This window comes from Chanodichthys erythropterus, chromosome 13 (genome assembly GCF_024489055.1).
Source record: "Chanodichthys erythropterus isolate Z2021 chromosome 13, ASM2448905v1, whole genome shotgun sequence".
Lineage (NCBI taxonomy): Eukaryota > Metazoa > Chordata > Actinopteri > Cypriniformes > Xenocyprididae > Chanodichthys > Chanodichthys erythropterus.
Genome location: NC_090233.1, coordinates 29,495,565 through 29,518,502, shown reverse-complemented (window position 1 = coordinate 29,518,502; position 22,938 = coordinate 29,495,565). Strand labels below are relative to the sequence as shown.

The window sequence follows — 22,938 nt, the reverse complement described above, 5'->3', positions numbered from 1 at the left end:
CACTGCACTGCAGTAGAGTTGCTGCTGGATTTTCCCCACCCTTCGACTATGTCAGCTTCCTGCCAAACTGCCGCAATCATGTCACTTATTGTATCACTGTAACAGGATGTCACCTGTCAACCGTCTGTGGTTTTTCCCAGTGAGACTCTTGATGATATCAGTCTCAGCGTAACCCACCCCTGAGTACATTCCCCTGCATGTATCCTGTCTGCAAGTTTTTGTGGGTGTGTCATACCTTGTCATTGACGGTTTAATATTGTGCACCTGTTGTTCTTATTAGATTACAGGAATACGGAAAGGTAATATTTTCATAGCAAGACACCACGCATTCTTATAAATGTGACATCTTTTAATGTACAACATTACACTTAATCACCTTACATAACCAACGGGACAGGGATATACATTATTTATGTAAAAATTTTTATAATGTCAAGTAAGTCAGTTTTATTTATGTATATAGCAATATAGCACTTTTCACATTCGACATTGTTTTAGACACCTTTACAGAAAAAACTCTATCCATCTATATCATGAGAATCAAGAGAATATATATATATATATATATATATATATATATATATATATATATATATATATATATATATATATATATATATATATATATATAATATATTAATGAGTGTTATATAAGTATCTGTGCATGCAGTGTACTAGTATGTTGACAGTGTCTCTATGTAGCAAGATCTGTGTGTGCAAACAAAGCAGACATGAGTGTGCAAGGGTAAAGTTAGTGACTCCACACGCTGAGTAATTATAGCTTTCCCACAGCAGACGGCTGCAGATGGAAACGGAATAGCCGCAGTAGTGTGAGAGTCAGCCATCCGCTTGTGTTTGATTTGGAGCGGACTCAAAGACTGCAGCCCCCCTCTGCTCCCCCTGACATGGAGAAAGGCATCATAATTCACAGCATTCACGCTCTCTCTCAGAACACTGGCTGTAGATAGCTTCCATTACAGTATCCAATCCGTCATTCATAAAGTCTTGCTGTACTCATAGTGTTTGTGTAGTGCTTTTTAGGGAAAGAAACATGCTATTTAAATTAAGATATTCAAGAAAATTGAATATACATGTTATTTACATGTATTCTAATGTTAGGGTATAATGTGATATTTAGAAATTAGACACTGTAACTCTTGCTAGTTAGCTAGCATTGTTACTGTGTGTGTGCATGTTTGTGTCATTTGCTACATAGTGACTAATGAGAACATGCTGGGTAGTACATTGCCACACTTAATCACTGATCATGTCATCTATCAGAATGCAGAATAAGAGTGACAGGTCATTAGCTCAGGGTGCTATAGGTTTATATTTCATGCTGTAGGCTTTCATGCTACAGACACAGGCATACAAGACACCCTTGTAGCCCCATGGTGGGGGGGCCCTGTCCCTAAATGGGAGGGGGCACACACAGCAGGTTAAATTTGCCTATGTAGGACTATTCTGGTCCGCATAGAAGCTGCATAAAAGCATCATGTGTACAATATGTGGCCTTGATGTATTTACAGAAGTAGGAAACAATCAATGCATCACACATTTGAATGTTTATTATTGATTCAGACAGAAAACGAGAGCTGTGTTGATTGATGTGACCAAGAGGCAGTGTGAAGAAGGCCTTTGTCAGTCCCACTGCTTCCCTGTAAAGCAAAAGAAAGATTTAAGAACAGTAATCCATTCTAGAATTGTGTCCCTCTTGTTTATATCATGGTTTGACTGGTTTAATGCTTGCATCGTTTGAGCATGACGTCACTACTTGTGGACAGAGCCCCATCTCATGATTTGTGGGGGAGGGGAGCCCAAGATTTGTGGCACACCCATTAGTCTAGATGTTACCATTTGACAAAGAAGCTAGTCTAGTTGAAGCTCTCCATTTGTGGACTGTCGGCATATAGTGCAGTATTGACCAGCAGGAAATGTTCCTCTTAATCTGAACACGCCACTTCAATGGCCACTTTCGATCTTGATTCATTTTGATTCAGTAGAGGTTCATTTGGATTTACAGTAAATGGCAAAAATTCTCTCAACTAACTAGCTGTAAACTATGCAGGGAAGATACTGTATAGATATAGCAACCGTTTTTGTCAAATGAGTATTACACAAAACATTTCCTCTTTAAACCGGTATCAAAAATGAAATTTTCCCTCATAACCGGTAAAACCAGTACTACCTGCTACCATGGCAAGTCAAAACATATATTTGGCAAAATGCTCTCTGTAGAGAATGTTTTTTGTTTTTTTGACTAACAACCTATGTACATTGAATGGCTTTCCTGAGGTAAATGTAACACTACATTACAATTAATTTTATTGACATCTTTCTTTTGTGGAAACATTGATTGAGTGTCTACATGAGACATGATACATTTCAATATACGCTGTACTATTTTATTTTATTTTTCTTTCAGAATACCTTCTGATGTTCATTCATGTTTATTTCATACTATAACTAGGAGTAAGGAGGAAGAGATGATCGATTCACATGCATTGTTTATAAAATGGACAGAATTTAAAAGCTGAGACTTTGTTTCATATCAAAAGTTAAAAAGCAAAGCTTATTACTATTTTTAGGCAGATGTGTTACAACACAAAACAGCATAGACCAAAAGATTGATCTTTTAAGAATTCATATAAGAATTAATAATCAATACTATCAAACCAGCCCTAATTATTATTATTAGTAGTAGTAGTAGTAGTAGTAGTAGTAGTAGTAGTAGTAATACATTTGGTCATGATTAGGAAAAAATGATCAGACAGTCGTGGCTGAGTACAATTTTCTTTCTACATGTAGTGTATCGTTTTTCTGTGTTGGTCATTTGTTCTGTTGCAGTGACTGAAGGCTGAATAGCTTAAGAGAGCTCTGCTCTGGTTATGGTCCAAACCTCAAGCCATTTCCTGAGCTGTAAGACCAAAGGCAAGCTGAAACAAAATAAAGAAAAACTGCTCACCCTGATTTGGTTGTGGAAGTCTGATCCTGTGGAAATTGGTAGTTTTCACATTCCTGGCTGCCCCGGAGTGTTTGGGGAATGCTGATTGAACCAGAGCTCATGCTTTATTGCTCTCACTCCGACTCTGGACCGATATCCTCATCCTAGTATGTGATTTCCACCATTGTAAGAGAAACCACGAAACTGGTCTCTAATCAGCCAGTTTTTAAAAGACCCCTTATAATGTGTTGTTGCTTCTTGACAGCGCTCCACTTTCTGACACGCACTGCTGCCATTAGGTTATAAGGGACATTTTCAACCACAAATATTTACAGTGAGCCTCGAATCATTATATTAAACTCCACTGATATAGTATTGACACACTATAATTAGATGTAGCCTATATGGAGCACAGACAGACAAAAATCTGCTATCTGAGGGTGCTGCGGTATGCTGTTTGCCAGACAGATTAAGAAAGTAAAGAAAACCTCCCTATAATTCGGACACATTGACAGCTGTAAAGCTGTGTTGCCTGAAAAATCATTCTAGACTGAAAGTGGTTGTTGTTCAATACAATCGAACTAACTTTAGTTTTCAACAGTCTTTTCTGCAGACATCAATTTTTCAATTTAAATTTTTTCTTCACTCTGTTCTTTTAAATATAACCTATCTAGGACTGTTGTGGAAAAAAAAAACTGTGCTGTTGATTTTTTTTGTGTGTCTGGCCTGCTTTACCACAGTAGCCTTCTGTTGCAGTTGTAAAAGGAAAAACAGCATTCAAAGATTTAAAAAAAAAAAAAAAAAAGTTGTTGCACCAAAACCAGTTCAGACATTTAGTAACACTGAGACTCTGGTGTGTCACTTCTTGTTTGCAATTTTGCTTCACAGAAAAGTACTCCAGTGTAGTCTTTGTGGATCATGTCAATGTCTTTCTGATGCCAGCGACCCTTGTTTTCCTTTGATGAATGTCCCATGGGGCATTTTTAAAGTGCCAATCCACATTTTCTGGAACTGGCAGACTGTTGGTGGTACTGCAACAACAAAAGCCTTTGTTCCCATGTAACTCTATGCTCATTCTTCCCATATATTTACAACCACTGAATTGGTTTCAAAGGTTCACTCTTCATTGATTACAGAGTATACCTTGACCAACATTGCTTCTGCTTGGCTGTTTCTGTAAATGGCAGTGAGAAAAAAAAAAGGTTCTCCTGAAGCTACTTAAGAAGGAAGGCAACGCTCTCAGAAAGCCAACACACACACACACACCTACACACACACATATTCACTTACTCATCATAGTTATGTATATGCAAATTCAGGGACATATTCATAAATCATCACTACACATTACAAGAAACACACTAAGCAGACGTTAGCAGAATGTAGCAGAATTCAGTGTGTTTAAGCCTATAAAAAATTACAGAGCCATGTATATAAATGACATGCACAATTAAGTCCTGTCTGAGCATGGAGTGAGTAAATGAGATGAGCCCTGCTCAATATCGCCTCTGGCATTCAGAGAGACTTCCTCGGCCTGCTATGTATACAGCTTACCTGAAGCCAGACATCAGCAAAAAAAGACCATACAAGGCAATTGTGATGGAGTGTTTCTGTGCCACTTTAGTACATGTCAAAGAGGTAGTAGGAGAGAAAGATTAATGATTGCAGTATTGGGACTTGATATTTTTTTAATTCCACTGAATGTGTTTACAAATTAAAAAAGTATTGCATATTGTTCATTGGCACAAGACACTTCAAATCAGTGTAAATGCATTTGTTGCATAGCAACTGAAAAGGGAAGAACCCCCTGACCCAATAAAAAGGATGAGAGACAAACAGGGGAAAAGGGTGGAGGTAGAAGTATGGGGGGGGAGGATCACCTTCTGAGAGAAGTCTTTGGAGCAGAGCATTTGGCAGTGTGTGTTTGTGTATGTATCTTATTGGGGCATGGAGAACAGGAATTTGATCCTTGTCTAATGAAAGTAAAAAGAGAGTGAGAGATAATTTTGTTGTGATGCTGATTCACTTTATCAAAGAATTAGCCTCTGCAAATTCTGTATTTATCCACTCTTCTGGAGAGACAGGGATAGCTGCAGGTCGGAGTAATGGGCGTGCCGAAAGGTAGGGGTGTGCCAAAAGGTGAAATTTTACAACAGAAACTAACCACTAACCTTTCGCTACCAATTGTAAAGACCTTTCGGCACATCCCCTTGTTTCGGTACGCCCATTACTCCAACCTGCAGATACCTACACTTGCCTCTGGATTTATGCTGCCTTCATTCTTCTATAAAGAATTCCAGTCCCAGCAGAAATCATCCACTACACCATGTGTAATGTTTATGGCATGCCCAACTCGGGAACTTGGGCTTATCCCTGAGCTTCCTAGTGGTAAATATGAGTTGAGAGGTCATTCATATTCAATTTTTAACTAGAAAGTGCATATGTACGATAATTCCGGTAACATGTGAAGACAGCATTATTGTTGGTGCACTCTGTAGGACATGCACCTTCAAAGTAACATGTTCATTTGTTAAGGTGCATTGTGGGACATGCACCTTATTTAGAGACCCGTCACTGTTTGATTTACACTCAAACATGCAATGGGGTGTAAAACATGCTGCCCGGTCTGATTCCCTAATAGCTCATTTCCACTGAGCAGTGTAGTACAGTCCAGTACAGTAAGATTCTGGACAACAAACCCTGATCCGGCTTGCATTTCCACCGCCAACGATCCCTTTACTTGATAGGCATGGTGTATGCCAGAAAATAGTGATCAACTTCATTGTCATATAAAGAAGAATGCAACACAGTAAACAACAATTTCATTAAAAAACAAATTAGTAAAGCAAGTGGCATCTGTACACATATGATTCTAGACCATTTCTCAGAACTACATTTACTTTTCTGAGCTGTTTTGTAATAACTTGTAAATAACTGTTGTCAAGGTGATTTTTAGTAGATGTAGATGAAGACATTAACTATTTTCTTAACATCTGACCACCGAAATGACCACTATTCTTTTGTATTCATATTAAACAAAATATAAATATAATAAAAATAGCTTTTATAGACCTAAATATAACTTCAGAAGTGTGTTTGTTTCTTCTAAGAAAATAACTGCCACTTGGTTTGATATTTTGTTAGGAGTAAGGCTAATACTATTTACATATTTGATTATTTAGTATGTGTATTTGTGTCAAATATTAACAGTATCAACCTACTGACAGCATCCAAGTCTCTTTTATTTAAACCATTTTAGATAGAGAAGTACAAATATTTAAGAATCTTTTGATGTTTGTAGAATGTTGTATTCATAGGTTGATTTAGTTGTAAATATGTGTAACTTTGTCAAATGTGTTTAATGATTTTAATGCACTTGCATAATTTATTATTGTAACAGTTCATTCTATTCTTGGGTGATTTCTAAAGTGTGTAACCAAACATACAAATATGTACAATGACCTATCTTATGCGAATAAGATCCCCTTGGATATTCCACTAAACACAAAGGGGTCAAATGGGACTCAAAGCAAGTGTGTGATACTAGTGATTGGCTGGGCATTACACATCTCTGTGCTTAGACAGACAGCCAGACAGTGGACAGAATCAACCGCCCATGACCCACATTCACACACACACTGCCGTGTTTGCCTGTGGGGAGAAAGTCTGCATGTTTGAGTGAATGAATGCATTTATTGTTTCTGGTGTGGATTTGTGTGTGTGTTTTTCTTTCCATGAAATATGCAGAAATGTTCCTGAAATCCTGAAAATTAATATTAATTTTTAACATTTTAATTTGTGTTTCCCACTGTTCATGTAGAAAGCTTTATTTCAGTCCTGATAGTTATTCCTCTTGTGCACCAACATAACCTTTTTGGCAAAAGTACCAAACCTATCACTACAAGTAAGTGAAACTTAATTTTCTTCCCTTTTGCTGTTGGTGGTGGTGGAGTGTGTGTGTGTGTGTGTGTGTGTGTGTGTGTGTGTGTGTGTGTGTCTGTGTGTGTGTGTGTGTGTTTGTGTTACTACTTTTTTACCTACATTGTGAATACCAGATGTCCCCCAAGATAGTAACACCTGGAATTTTTGACATTGCGGAGACTTTTGGTTGGGCCCTACTAGGGATGGGCGCAGGGACGTGCACAGGAATTTTGAGGGGCAGTTTGCCTTTCGTTCGTTTTCGTTAACGATTATAACCTTACTCACCTTTCCGACAATGTTAAGTCGTCTCACCCGACAACCGCGACAATCTCCTTCTAGTGCCGCTCATGCAGGCTCAGCTCAGGTGCCGGTCGCGTGCAGCGCTGTAGCCACGTAAAGAGAGTTTGCTCTTCCCCTACTGACTTTCATTTTCGGACGGGCGCCCGAATATGGAAGTGAATGAGGCTTTGCGATTTTTTTATTTTTTATCTAGGCCTACGTGAAATTCTGCATCCATTGTACGATTTTATTTTTATTTTTTTCCACCTCGGAAGGGCAACGTAAGTCGAGAAGGGCATATGGGCAGTTGCCCAGGCAACCTGAGCAACCCCCCTGTGCACGTCCCTGGATGGGCGATATTATCGTTTGCGATAAATACCGTTGAAAATTCTCCTCACGATAAAAATTTGTCTCCTCGCGATAATTACAATAAGTCTAGTTGTTGACGTATTTCGTGCTCGACCGATTCACTGTTCACGTGTGGAGTTAAAACAAGCATGACGAAAGACGTGAGGCTGAGGAGCAGCTTGTTGTTAAGCGAAGAGTTCCCTTCACAATTTGGAACTGGTTTGGTTATAGAAAATCAGATGTGGAGCAAACTACGGTAATCACTATAAACAAATGTTCAATGAATGAGCCGTATGTCATCCACGCCATCATCACCCGGGTTTTGATAGCGCACGAGTGCAGGTGAGACCTGAACATCTCACGTTGCTACTGTTTAAACTAAACTCATTTAAACCTTGCCAGTTGCCACTTTAAACATTCAACTGTAAGACGCAAAAGAGAACTTGCGCGCGCTGTGAGGAGATTTGTGTGTACTCATCTGAAGCGTGTACACGGAGAGCTGCGTCAGATATATTTTGTAAACTATCTGAAGACATAGTTGGGATTGTTACTTTTTGATACAGTTAGGGCTGTTACGGTCGGCATGAAAATCGCGCCACCGCCGTCCTGTGACATTATATATAATATATATATGAGGTCGCGTTAACTGTTTTTGTTTTTTAGCAATGACGGAAAAAATATGAAGGCCGTCCGTCATTTTGAAAGATTGCTGAGGCTGATGTAGCTTGTAAATGTAATTCCCACCCGCCACCCCTGCCCAGTAGGTGGTGAGCGCGCTCCAGTGTGGCAGCAGAGCGCGAGTTCAGTCTCCAGAATAAAATGATGCGTTTGATTACAAGCACTCAGTTTAGGTATATTTTATAATAATAAAGTTATGATACTTATACTTAAATAATTCAGTTTCTAATCCAGTTCGTTTTGTTTTAAATGGTCTGTTTTCTTATTTTTCTTGCTGACTAATGACTATCAAGTTTATGGTATGTGTATATATATATATATATATAATATATATATATATATATATATATCTGAAATTATCGTGATAATTTTTTTAGGCCATATCGCCCATCCCTAGGCCCTACAAGGAAAACAGCTTATATACCATATTAAATTATGCTTATTTTTAATTTTAAATTTTATTTATTTATTTTTTTTTTTTTTTGAAAATGTAAAAATGCAGAAAGTTTCCTGGAATGGTTCTCTTTAAGGGTAGGGTTTGGGGATAAAAAAAATTTCTTTAGTTTGGTATAAAGCCAGTACGCCTATATATATATTATATATATATATATTTTTTTTTTTATATATATATATATATATATATATATATATATATATATATATATATATATATATATATATATATATTATATATATATATATTTTTTTTTTTATATATATATATTTTTTTTTTCTTTATATACATTATATATGTGTTTGTGTGTTTGTGTGTGTGTGTGTGTGTTTGGTTTGAATATACTGTGATGGTTGTAATGGATCTAATGCCAAAATCCGAGTATGACAATTACTGCCACCTTCAAATATGCACAAGAGACAGACATTCGTGTTAACTCACCAAGATTTATTGCTAGTTTCCTCAATCAACAGAATACTACAGCAGCTCATCTGTTTCATGAATCCATTTGGAGGGAAATCACACTGTCTGAAGACAGAAAGTCTTCAGTCACTCTTCCTCTGTGCTTCTTTTCTTTCCTTTTTCCTTTTTTTTTTTTTTTTGAATGAATGGGCTCATTTTAGGCCTACCTCACAGTTTTCTACACACACATACAGTACACACACGTCACACACTACATTTGAATACATCACTGCGGGTAATCCACACTTCCTACTCTGCCTACATGTTCCTGAATTCTGGGTTAGCTGTCACCTTCACTTCCTAACCTCAATAGAAATGTTTCTACTGAAAATAAGAAGTCAATTACAGGAGCTTCACTCACCTTTAGCTCACGTCAATCACCTCGGCCACCCTAGTCACATTGGCACTGTCTTAATTTAGGAAATCATTAATGCAGATCTTACTGTACTCTCACATAGCTAGAATTCATCATAAACCGCTAACTTAGACAGGAAGAGGCTGTCTGACTGGCATATAAAGCAGTCAACCATTAAATTTACTATATTTATTCAGTTAGAAGAAGTTTTTATTCAAAGTTGGAAACTTCAAACAATAACAGCCTGGTACCTTTTTATAAAACTTAAAGGTCCACTGGGCCATCAGGCTTTACATTTGGTTTTGAATCTGAATCATAAACATGTGACTGGTAGGACTGAATCTGCATGAAATAATGTATGATCTATTGTGTGACTGACCAAAGTGCAGCTAATTATGCTAAGTTGTGGGTTGCAATGTGGACATGAAGTTCCTTTTTCAAATATTTGAGGTCATATGAATGCATCTGAGTGTGTGTTCATGTGAAAAAGGAAGCATATTTTTAGTACCTTTTAAGCCCCTGAGTTTATTTTAGTTTATTTCTCTGTAGAGCTGAGTAGCAAAACAAGACAAAACACATGGGTTCAAAAATACATTTTAATAAGGGGATTTAAAAGACAACTCTGTCCTGACACAATCTAGTTAGGTTCAGAGACAATAAAACATCATCTTAGAAATGCTGCAGTGCACAAAACAGCAGCTAGTCCCCAAGCTGCACATCAAGCGGATGGATGCTGAAGTATGACTGATTAGCCACAAACAGGATTACACATCTAATAGTCTCAATGTAGGACGGCTGTTCAGAGGGCTTTTTAGTAGAAATTACTATGGCTATTAGTCTTGTCTGATTTCCACTTGCCCTTTTAGGCTTGCCTTCAACATAATGATGATACATTCATACAATTAATACTCAGTATTGGACATTTTAAATAGAGACTGTGGGTAATCTTTTTCAATTTTTTTTTTTATTAAGGAAGTGAATTTTCATTGATCTTTTGAGATAAAAGAGATTTCCCAAATTTGGGAAAGCGCGAGGTTTATTTTACAAGGACCCTGATCATTTCAGTCTGACCTTGCTCGTTTGTATGATGCATCAGATTGTTTTGTGAACCTTCTGAGTTTACCACAGGCTTTGCAAAGTAGCTGTTATTGAAGGATTTGGAAGTTAATAACTGTACTTGACAGAACAGGAAACCTGTGAGCAGATCTAGAAAAAACTCTAGCTCATTCCACATTCAACGTTTCTTAAAAGAGCAGCCGTGGAAAGATTGACTGTTTTAGGGACAAAAAGAGGGTAGAAAATAATCATGCAAAACTCCACTTTTGATTTTTTTTTAGAGACAAAAGCTACTTGCATAAGTGGACTCAGGTGGAAAAATTATTTTTAAAATGGATGATATGACCCCTCTCAAATAGGGGAAGTCTTCTCTTTTCTTATTCTACAAAAGCTAATCGTTTCTCCAAATGAATGTGGAGTAGTTCAGGTGTGAGCAAAAAGAACAAATAAATAAATAAGCTGCAAATTGCTGTTTGTGTCTCTAGTCACAAAACAGATCATAAATTAGTTTCATTTTAATGCTGTTGTTGCTTCTGTGTGTGTTTGGTGAAGGCTGAAAATAAGAAAGAATGTGAGGCAGTGTTGTGGTGAGTTTTTGTGACTCTGCATCCAGTGTCGCTCTAGTATTTATAGCAGAGGTCAAGACTCTGTTCCCTGATAATATGGTGTCACTTCTCAAATGACAACTCGAAAAGTTTTCTTCAGAATAACACCACATCCTGTCCCCCTTCTTATAACTTCTCATTAGTTTCGCACCTTCCCATTTTCATCCCTCCTATTTTTGTATTCTTTCTCTCTCCATCTTTGACATGCCTTTCAACATTTTGAACTAAGAGCGTGCCAAGAGTAAGTATGAGTAGCCATGTTTCCATCCAAACTTGCAAATTTAAACTGCACAAAATTAGAATATTGCATAAAATATTTGCTAATAAAGCACTGTTTCCATCCAGTTAGTCAAGGAGAACAAAATAGTCACTTCCTGATAAACTGCCGCTAAATATCAATAAGAAAAATGGAAGTTGCTGCAGTAGTAGAAGACACTGTGGGCTTTATCATACACCCGGTGTATGATAGCTTTTGCTAGTTTCAGCCCAATGCAGTTATCATTTTCACGTCCAGGGCCCACGTGGTTTAAATAGCAAATGCTCTCGCGTTCATCTGTGCGTTCACACTCTGATGGATGTACTGCACGTTACAACCAAAACACACCCATAAGAGAATAGGTACAACCTTTTGGACCATGCGCCTAGTCTGAAAACGAGGTGTGTTCAGGCGTATTGTTGGCGTGTTGCTATTTTGAGGCAACTGAAAACGACCACGCCATTGACCAACAAAAACCACTGGTTTACAGTCAGTGGCACACTATTTATTTATTTTAATTTAGCTTTAGTAATATGCGCCTATAGGCTGGTGCAAAACGCACATACACTCTGCTTGTTACACACACAGGGATGCTCAGAAGCACACAAACCAAATATTAAAAATAAAAGGATTACAATGTAAAAGATTATTATTGTGTACATAAAGATAAAAATGCCTACATGTCATAATGTCTACATGCCTACATGCCTGGATAGTCATGGCATGTATCAGAATTACCTATTTGCAGTAATGATGAATGAAATTGGCTAATTATTTGACCAGTTGTGGCAATACACACATGTATTTAAACTGACTCGTCAGGTTGAGGGTGTCTATATTCTGCAATGTAAATAGCAATCCACCATGGTGCAACCGCACCTGGCTTTTAAAGGGAATGGGAGATGACATTCTGATTGGTTTATTGCATGTTACGCCCAAAACACACCCACACATTTTTTCAGTCTTTAAACTAGCCAAAGTGGATTTGGGCACCCCCTTAAGTGCACCATTGTAATGTGCTTCAGACCATATGCTTTGAAATAGGGTCATGTATATAATAATTTTCGTTGGCTATATAAACGCTATAAATGCAATCATGTTATCTTGCTGTTGGAGGCAGATGCCTGCTGTTTACAAATGCCGTCATGTAAAACAATTCTGGGAGGTAAATGTCTTGGATGACAGACTTGGCTTAGGCATCTCAGAATAACCAAAACAGCATTTCAGATGTTGTGCAACTAGATTAGTCTGTTGTTTAGTCCAGTTATGCTGTCCCATCGCGCAAAGTTACATGACTTTTTTGATGCATATTGAGGAATTTATTTGGTAAATTTTTGAGGAATTTATTTGGTAAATTGTTTCCATTGTAGTTTATTGGCATGTTTACTTATTGGGTAAAAAATTGTATATGACTCAATTGAGCATAGTTTTATGCAAATTTTTAGAATTTATGCTCATCATGGCGTTTCCATCCAGCTTTTTTTTTTTTTTTTTTTTTTTTTTTAAATGCACATAAAAATAATTGGATTACAATACTGCCTCTGCAGGTTTGTGTAGACTGTATGTTTGTGACCACATCATGGTATTTCATTTATTTATTTATTTTCCCATAACAGTGGTGGTGGGGTTCAAATCCCTAGTAGTAAAACTTTTGTGCCTTTTTTCTAAGTGAAAACTTTTTTTTTATTTTTCATAAAATATATTGTCAGCATAACAATTTAAGGGAAAAGTAGAATTGAAAAATTAACGTAGATATTTGGTAATGTATTTGGTTTGTCCTCTTTTTGTTTTAAAAACGGCTGCACTCGAGTGCCATTAACTCAACAAATTGTGTGTTCAGCTTGATTTGAGATGATCCAAACAGTATCTGTGCTTCAATGGAAGCAAGAACATCTGACCATCTGTAAAAAATTCAAATAATCAATGTACAAATGTACTTATTTAATTAGTGACTTGGAAATAGTTCAGAATCTGAAATGTTTCTTTTCTGCTTTGTTTTAAACTTGTTTGTTTTCTGGTTTAAGCTTGATTTTTAAATGATTGGATGAAAGTTTGGAGAATGTATTTGCAGCTTGTAACTGCTGATTAGACAGCATATTGGAGTACACAGGTTATAAGTAGACTTTTACATCTGAGAACAAATGTGTTACGCTTGTAGTCAACCAGCCCTCCCTCCTGATCCCCAGTCCACACTCCACACCTTTTTTTTTTTTTTGGTCTCTCCAGCCTTGTGTTCTAGACACTGCAGAAAAAGCAGAGGCTGAGATGGAGGTTTGTGCAGATCAGTTACCTGGGGATCATGTTAGAGATTCATAAATCTGTGATAAATCAACCAGACTGTAAAGCCCAATGAGAGCGCACTTATTTTGTGCCGGAAGCAGAGCAGATGCAGACGCGCTAGACTGGAGGTAATTGGGTAGGGATTATCTGTGACACCAAAGATCAAGTACTTGGGTGGATGCAGAAGTGGATTGTGGGATAGAGACAGACCGTTTAGCCTCAGCTGTATAGCCATTACAAGACACTCAATAAATATGGTAATAAAGTTTACTTTTAAAAAAGATGTAACATGCACTACCGTTCAAAAGTTTGGGGTCAGTAAGATATAAATAAATTATAAATAAATATGTTATTATTCAGCAAAGCTGCATCACATTGGTCAAAACTGCAGTAAAGGCATGTTACAAAAAATTGCTTAAAAAATGCTTTTGAACTTTCTATTCATCAAAGAATAATGAATGGTCCACAGAAATATTAAGCAGCACAACTGTTTTCAACCTTAATAACAATAGGAAATGTCTCTTGAGGACCAAATCAGCATATTAGAATGATTTCTGAATGATCATGTAATGTGACATTGAACACTGCAGCAAAAACCAGTATTATAAGTTGTAATAAAATGCTGTTTTTTAAATTGTATTTCAATCAAATAAATTCTGCCATGGTGAGCATAAGAAGCTTCTTTCAAAAACATCTTACCAATCCCAAACTTTTGAATGGTAGTGTATTTTGCTTATTGTGTCAATTAATAAAGAACACTGTGTATATAACCTAGCCTGGTCTTATTTGATTTCCTTCTTTGTTTTTTTTTTTTTTGTTTTTTGTGTCACTGTGACAAGCGAATGAAATTTGTGCTAGCTTTACTTTAGATTTGGCCAGTAATTGTCCTTCTAGAAGCCTCTTTATGTTGATATACTGGGCAGTTGTGACTTCATGGTGGAGTACATTGATTATGAATTTTGAGAGAGTGGTGTGGGAATAAAAACAATGACCATAGTGCAGGCTAGCCTAATATGAGTCCAAAGTGGTTTAACCACAGCCCACATTGCTTACACTGTGTTCCAGATAGCAGCACATATGTCTACCGTCTGCTTAAACACTATATTCAGACATGCATTTTACAGTGTGTATTTAGACTAAATGTTTTGGAGCTTAGTCATAAGATGTTTTTTAACACATATAGTCTGAGCTTGGAAAAATTGGACTGCTTAAAGATACTAATGTGTCTGCTGTCAGGGATTATGAAAATATTGTGACAGGATTTGGATGCAAGCCTTGTGGGTCACAATGGAGGTATTACAGTGAGGTCATATTATGGCATTTTTCTGTTCTGCTGCTGTTTAAGTGACTTAAAGTGTGTCATTGTGAGAACATTTGTTTGTTTCTGAACTGTTGCATGTGTGGTTTGAAGAGAGCTGGCCCTGCTTACACAAACGCGACCAATCACACAAACACAAGTAAAATGTGTAAAAACACCAGCACACACGCATAGGTTTGTTTTGCTATCTTAGAGGACATTCCATAGACTTAATGGTTTTTATACTGTACAAATTGTACATTCTATCCCCCTACACTTCCCTACCCCTAAAACCATCACATTCTGCGTTTTTACATTTTTAATAAAACATTGTTTAATATGTTTTTAAAGCTATTTTAAATATGAGGACTCATGAAATGTCCTCAGAAAACATGTTTACATTGTAATACCTATGTAATACCCATGTCATTATAAAAATTTGTGTCCTCATAGATCATGAAAACTAGCACGTGCACACACACACACACACACGCACAAAACATGAAATCTGTTTGTTATATAAGAATGTATTAATTTCTCATCAAATGTATGAAATGATGCATGAAAAGATGAGATGTCAAAAAAGATATTGGTAAGTTTTAAGGGATAGTTCAAGAGATTTTTAAAACATTTTTTAAAATCAAATATTTTATGCTTTATCACTACCCAATGCCTTGAGTGTTTTTAAAGCATCCACAGATCAAATAATTCTCTGGCATTTGATACTTATCCATCATGCTTGAGTATGACAGCACAGTGATTGACCTAGACACATCTGAGAGCTTGTATGAAGTGTCCTCCATCTCGTCCTATAAGCCACATCCTTGAACTGCATAATTTATCTGCCTCCATGGCCTGCAAAATCACCTTTGATGGTTTTCTGCGGTTTCAAGAGGCCATTTTAGCAGGTAATGAATCCATGATGGTTAAAGTGGATCATCATCGCCTGGTTTTCATGGCCAGCTACTGACAAAAGGACAAACCTCTTTTAAAACACCTTGACTTAAATCTTCAGTGCACTGTCTGCTGTACCTTCTTTATCTGTGTTTAAGTAACTGTGACTAAATCTGTTTGCTATGATCTCATTGATAGACTTTTGATTCCAAGCACAAATAATCCTTTAATTATGATTATGGGGATTAAATCTGCATAAAAATGGAATAAGTTTTGATTTAATCATCTGCTGAAGCATCTGAAGACTTGGCTTGTGGAAAAGATAGCAAAGGCAGTTACAGAGGGTTTAATTGAGATCTGAACACAAAGACTGCCACAGCAGAGAAGACTGATAAATCCCTCCCACATAATGCCCCTTCAGCAATCTGTCCCCGTTCTTCTGCAGCATTGGCTAGTCATGCTCAAACAGCATCTTGTTTATTGGAAGACAAGGGAAAGGAAACAGAAAAATGAAGAGGAGAAAGACCATTAAAAGCTATATGTGATACCATCCATGTGTCTTCTTCTGGCAGGATCTAGTGCAGGTCCTTCTATACATCCGAATGTTTTTCTTTTGAAGTCTTTGAATACAACTCAATATAACATATATGCACAAAAATACTGAATTAAGACTAATTAAGATTGTTGTAATCTTTGATGCCATATTTTGATTGTTGTTTTGTTCCTTGCTCCTTGATTTTGTGGGGGTTATTTTAAAACCACCATTGGTTTGCCAAATGGGGCGTATCATCTTTTATTGGTCCTGACTAACTAATATTGTCCTAACCCCAACTAACTTATCATTTACTAAACCATCAAGGAAATGATAGATTAAGAAGAATTTTATTGAAGCCTCAAATCCAACTTTAACTCTGAACCTAACTGTGAAATTTGATAAGAATGTTGTTCCAGGACCAAAAAGGGTGTTGATCCAGGAATCTGTCCTGCTTGGTGAAATCCCGATAAGCACTGAAGGAAATGAAGAGGAATATGTCCAGTAAAGAAATTAAATCTGGAATTCCACTGCACTATTCATAATTGAGCAGTAATGTTTTTGGAATGGCAGCTTTATCATCTCCTGAGATTCCTGTCTTTATGTCTGTGAAGTCCTTTCATAGTTGTCACCTCTCACACCTTTCTGTTTCTTTCTTTACTTTGAAAGAATTGACATTCTGACCAATCTAAGACTCACACTTCCTCTATTTTGTGTGGTCTTATATGTTAGACACACACTTCAGTCACATAATTTGCATGTTGATACAATCTTGGTAAGTGTGGCTGTTTCTCAGGCAAAGTGAGAACAGCATGCATGGCATACCAGGTGGAAACATTAGAGGTAGGATGGTCTGCATTCGTCTTGTGGGTTCTGTGGGAACACTAACTGAGATGCAGGTGCTCTGTGCCAGAACAGAAGTGAGGCATTATACCCAGGAACACTTTGTTCTTCTGTTCCTGCTGTTAGAGTTTGAACCTCTGTTTTTTCCCATCATCTATGTTGTTCCTGAAAAGATACAGAGAATAAATCTAGTGTGGAAAAAAATCTCTTTCAGAAGATATTTCTCCCTCTGCTCTCTGTTCTTTATACGTTTACTAACAGACATCAAGGGTCTTTTAGTACATTAACCCATGAAGCAAAAATATATGTTTTTAGATATATTTTAAATATATAGCATACACAGAAAAGTAGCCAAAAACACACTACTTTTTATATATATATACTTTATATACTTTTGGTAAACTATTTTTGGTTCCAATTTTACTGGTAGTCCACCGTATATGAAGATTTTTTTAGTATAATGTCACAGTTTACTTGTATTTTGCTATCCTCACTTACATAAATTAACTAAAGTGTCCTGCACCCAATAGTAAAAATATATCAAAAACGTCTAATTTTTGGTTTGACTATATATACAGTACATGTGCATATTATACATATACATACATATTATACATGTATGTATGTATGTAAGTATCTATGTTATATTCACATTTTGCAATTGCCTAAAATGTATTTCCTTGCCCTTGAAGTACATTTTGTTATACATTTTTGCATTTGAAGGTTTTAGCAAATACCTACACCATATTGCCAAAAGTATTGGGACACCCCTCCAAATCTTTGAATTCAAGTGTTCCAATCACTTCCATGGCCACAGGTGTATAAAATCAAGCGCCTAGGTATGCCGACTGCTTCTACAAACATTTCAATTGTGGTACCGTGATAGGTTGCCACCTCTGCAATAAGTCCATTCATTCATTCACTGCTAAGTATTCCACGGTCAACTGTTAAGTGGTATCATAACAAAGTGGAAGCAGTTGGGAACAACAGCAACTCAGCCATGAAGTGGTAGGCCATGTAAAATCACAGAGCGGTGTCAGCGCATGCTGAGGTGCACAGTGTGCAGAAGTCGCCAGCTTTCTGCAGAGTCAATAGATACAGACCTGTGGCCTTCAGGGTTTCCATGGCCGAGCAGCTGCATCCAAGCCTTACATCAACAAATGTAAAGCAAAGCGTCAGATGCAGTGGTGAAAAGCACGCCACCACTGGACTCTAGAGCAGTGGAGACGTGTTCTCTGGAGTGACGAATCATGCTTCTCTGTCTGGCAATCTGATGGGATGAATTTGGGTTTGGCGGTTGCCAGGAGAATGGTACTTACATGACTGCTTTGTGTCAAGTGAGAGGGGGGTTATGAGGTGTGGGGTTGTTTTTCAGGAGTTGGGCTTGGACCCTTAGTTCCAGTGAAAGGAACTCTTAATGCTTCAGCATACCAAGACATTTTGGACAATTTCATGCTCCCAACTTTGTGGGAACAGTTTGGGGATGGCTCCTTCCTGTTCCAACATGACTGCGTTCCCGTGCACAAAGCAAGGTCCATAAAGACATGGATGAGCGAGTTTGGTGTGGAGGAACTTGACTGGCCTGCACAGAGTCCTGACCTCAACCCGATAGAACACCTTTGGGGTGAATTAGAGCGGAAACTGCAAGCCATGCCTTCCCGTCCAATATCACTGCCTGACCTCACAAATGTGCTTCTAAAAGAATGGTCAAAAATTCCCATAAACACACTCCTAAACCTTGTGGAAAGCCTTCCCAGAAGAGATGAAGCTGTAATAGCTGCAAAGGGTGGGCCAACTCCGTATTAAACTCTATGGATTAAGAATGGGATGTCATTAAAGTTCATGTGCACGTAAAGGCAGGCGTCCCAAAACTTTTGCCAATAAAGTGTATTTCCGCTTCACTATTCAAAACGTTTTTATTTAATTAGCATATATTTAAAATATATTTTGGCAAAAAAATATTAAAAAATTATTGTTTCCAGGGTGGACAATTCTTGTTATAATGCCAAAATATAATATAATATAATATAATGATATTAAGTGAGACCTAAACAAAACAGTGAAAATTATTCAGCATTTACTCAATATTCAGAAATATTTTTGAGAAAAATGTGCATTATCCTTTTAATAATTAAGTTAAAATTGAAAAACTTACCAGTGAAAATGTCTAGTTCTATTAATCAGCAATCATGCAAAATGAGTCTATATCAGCAAAACACTGCTGGTATATTGGTATATTGGTACTGCTGGTATATTGGCCTATCTGTTGTCAGCATTATGTCTATTATTCTCTCTGTCCCTTTTTTTCTCTCTCCCTGTTCATCCCACTCCTCATTGTCAATTTTGGTTTAGTCTGCAGTTGGGTTTAAAGGCTCTATTCATGAGCCATGGAGAGGTAATGGTGTGAAGTTGTCTGTATGATTGCAGCTCCAGCCCCTCGTCCTACAGCCTGGCCTCTTGCCCACGGCAGCTCTGTGTTCCCTGGGCGCAGCCACGGCTGTGAGCGATTGAACAAGCCCTGTTTGATATCATCTGAAAAGGCTTTATTCATGCCAGAGGACAAAGAGAAAGGACTGGTCAAGACATGACCTTCCACGGATTGTCATCCAATCAGACAACTCTGTGTGCATGGCTTCAGAGGATCTGATCGAGGCAAGACGTCAATGGCCCTGGTGGGACGTTCCGCTGTTTTGTCTCAGTAATTGTCGAGAGAGTTCCAGAAGAATGAATCATAATGCATGACATTTATTCATAATTAAACCCATTATCTTCTGTTTTACACACAATTTAATAGACATTTGTTTCGTGACATTTTTCTCAATTCTCTTTTGCATTTTTGTGGAAAAAGAGTTCTGTCTTTCATTGAACCCTCATTAGAATCCCCTTTTTCAGAAAATCAAAATAAAAAGCCAGACATTCAAAAGCTTTTACACCAAGAGCAGTGTATTGTTTAACTGTTTGCAAATGGAACAAGTTAATTACTGATTACATGGAGCCTGTGCTACTGTAGTTACAGAGAAGTCAATTTGTGTCCTCACTACAAACTGACATAAGACAGACCTTAAATTTAGGAGATTTGTTGTGGCCTCTAGCTATATAAAATGTAACTGTCTGAGGTGTTGGACTAATTAAACAATGATATCGTAATGCCAAAGCCGTTGGTGGGAAATCAACGCTACTAATATGATAGGATGCTTGAGGCTTTCTGTTCCCTCTCATCTCATATGCAGACCAATATTTGATCTTGTGGGTGCATGAAATAAGATTTAACTATTTAATTATTCAAATGATATTGACACAGTTCGTGCTGGCCTGTCAATCATTTTGAAAACCCTTAGGCCGTGTGTCCACCAGAGCGTTTTTAGCCAGCTGAAAACGCTAGGCGCTCTGCTTAAAACGCCCGTCTGTGAGCGCTTGAGAGCGTTTCTGCAGCGCAGCGTTTTTTTCTGTTGAGACGCTTTGTTGCTATGATACAGAATATCCACGGCACTGTTACTGATTTTGCAGGTAATTTGTTTCAGGCTAAAAATGTTGACACAATGTGGAATTACTTGCCATGTATTTTCGAAGAGCAGCAATATTCATTTCTCATCCATTTTTTTCCGTTCTCTGTTTGTTGATGTTGTTGTACAGCAAGAATGTTGTGACGGTTAGTGTTGTATTTGTCCCGCCCCTCTTCCACTCTGATTGGACGGCTGGCTAAAAAGTGACAGTGATGAGCGCAGCGTTTTACTCAAAGTTGGAAATATTTCAACTCGAGGCGACCAGTAAAAAACGCCCAGCTCTCAGCACTGCGTGAAAAAGACGCTCAGCGCCTCATTGCACTCTCAGCATTTAAAAAACGCGGCGTTTCCATTGAAAACAATTGAAAAAGTACGCTAGCAGCTGTAAAAAACGCTCTGGTGGACACACGGCCTAACTATACAAGCATGCTCTGTTGATGATATTGGTTGTTGCTGTTGATCTATAAAATAACAGTTCTGATCAGGACTTGCCATAATGAATCAGGCCTTCAGTTCAAAAAGGGCATCTACCCAGAATGTGGTGAATTAACCTGTGTCTGTTCTATTTCACTGTATTTTGAAATAAATAAATACATATATTATATAAAATGTTTAGGTGAAAATCATAGACACCTGAGCTTAAATTACACTTTTCAATAAACTAGCTGGGTATTGAATATTTTTCCACCTTTAGGTGGCATAAGGGAAGTATTGGCACAGGGGCCTGCTTGGAATAAAGCTACCTTCTAAGACACAATGCATTTTCAATGAGAGGGGTGTGCAGACCTATGAGTGGGGCATAATCTCATAAAACTGCTGTGAATGTGCGATAGGCAAGTTAAGTGTAGTCTGTTTTTTAAAGGGGATGCGCTTCCCCTTTTAAAAAACAGTGTTTCGCCAATTCTTTTATCACGGAGAAAACTTATTCTGCACCAGCAGTTATGGATAGCTTTTCCCTCTAAAAGCAATCAGAAGCATATGGAAGCTTGTTTCCGCCATGGAATAAAAAAATAAAAAAAAGTTGGAATTATCTTTTATTTTTTTATCTCACATTTCTCACATTTCTAACTAACTAACTAACTAACTAACTAACACATTTCATCACTAACTAAAATACTAAGGTATTTTATTAAACAGATAAATTGCCTTATGGCTCTCTAACAGAGTTTGTTGTAAAATTTGTGTTATCTACTGTAAAGGGTCATTTCATTATGGTTGTTGTAGCGCTGTGCTGGAATTAATTTTCAAGGAAGTACCATGTCTGTTAATGTATACAGTAGCATCTTCAACTAGTCCGCTTGAGATCCTTTCCATCTAAACTGGTTATATCTCTAGTAGTGCAAATATTACAAGAACAAAATACCATTTCTGCTTATCAGATGAGTGGGCAAATAGTATTTAGTTCATATAATAGTTTTGTGTATGCTACCAGCAAAATGTATGGCAAATTGGCCACATCTTAGGCCCTATTTTAACGATCTGAAACGCAAGTGTCAAAGCGCGAAGCGCAAGTAACTTTGTGGGCGGGTCTCGGCGCTGTTGCTATTTTCCCGGCGGGATAAATGGCTCTTGCGCCCGGTGCAAATCTAAAATGGGTTGGTCTGAAGTAGCTTCATTTTTCATAGGTGTGGTTTGGGCGTAACGTGAAATAAACCAATCAGAGCGTCATCCAACATTCCCTTTAAAAGCAGGCGCGCAAGTTCCATTATGGATTGCTATTATTATGGCGTATTTACCAGGTGCACGCCAGGAGCGGTTCACAGCCGAGGAGACTAATGTTCTTGTAAGAGCAGTGAAAGACAGAGAAGTTGTGTTGTATGGGGATGGGAGAAACCCACCCAAAATAGCATCGGTTGAACAGGTTTTTTCACATCTTCGTGGCACACCACAATGATTTACGTCATCTCATGTGTTAATATTTTTTTAGTGTAACATATGATTTGCAAAAATAACTGTTGCATCTGTGTAGATTACATGAGCAAAGTGTATGCGCGTTGTGCACGCTATACATTATGGTCAAGCATACGCCCTTAAAAAAGCATAATGAACAATGCGCAATGCGCCACTGACTTTAGACTAGGTTTTTTCTGGTCAGTGGCGCAATTGTTTAATGGAACAGCAAAATAGCACCAGGGATTGTTTGCGCCGGAACACGCCTCCTTTTTTGCGCTGAACCGCCCAGGGAGCGCAAGTTCATTCACTAGTTTAGCGACATGCTTCTGTGGAGGGCA

At 37.6% G+C, this 22,938-nt stretch overlaps 1 protein-coding gene across 1 annotated transcript in view; it reads left to right on the top strand.

Annotated features, from left to right (window-relative positions):
• si:dkey-220k22.1 (multiple epidermal growth factor-like domains protein 9) overlaps positions 1-22,938 on the top strand; it is a 71,981-nt gene that overhangs the window by 11,759 nt on the left and 37,284 nt on the right. The gene's annotated exons all lie outside the window — the stretch shown is intronic.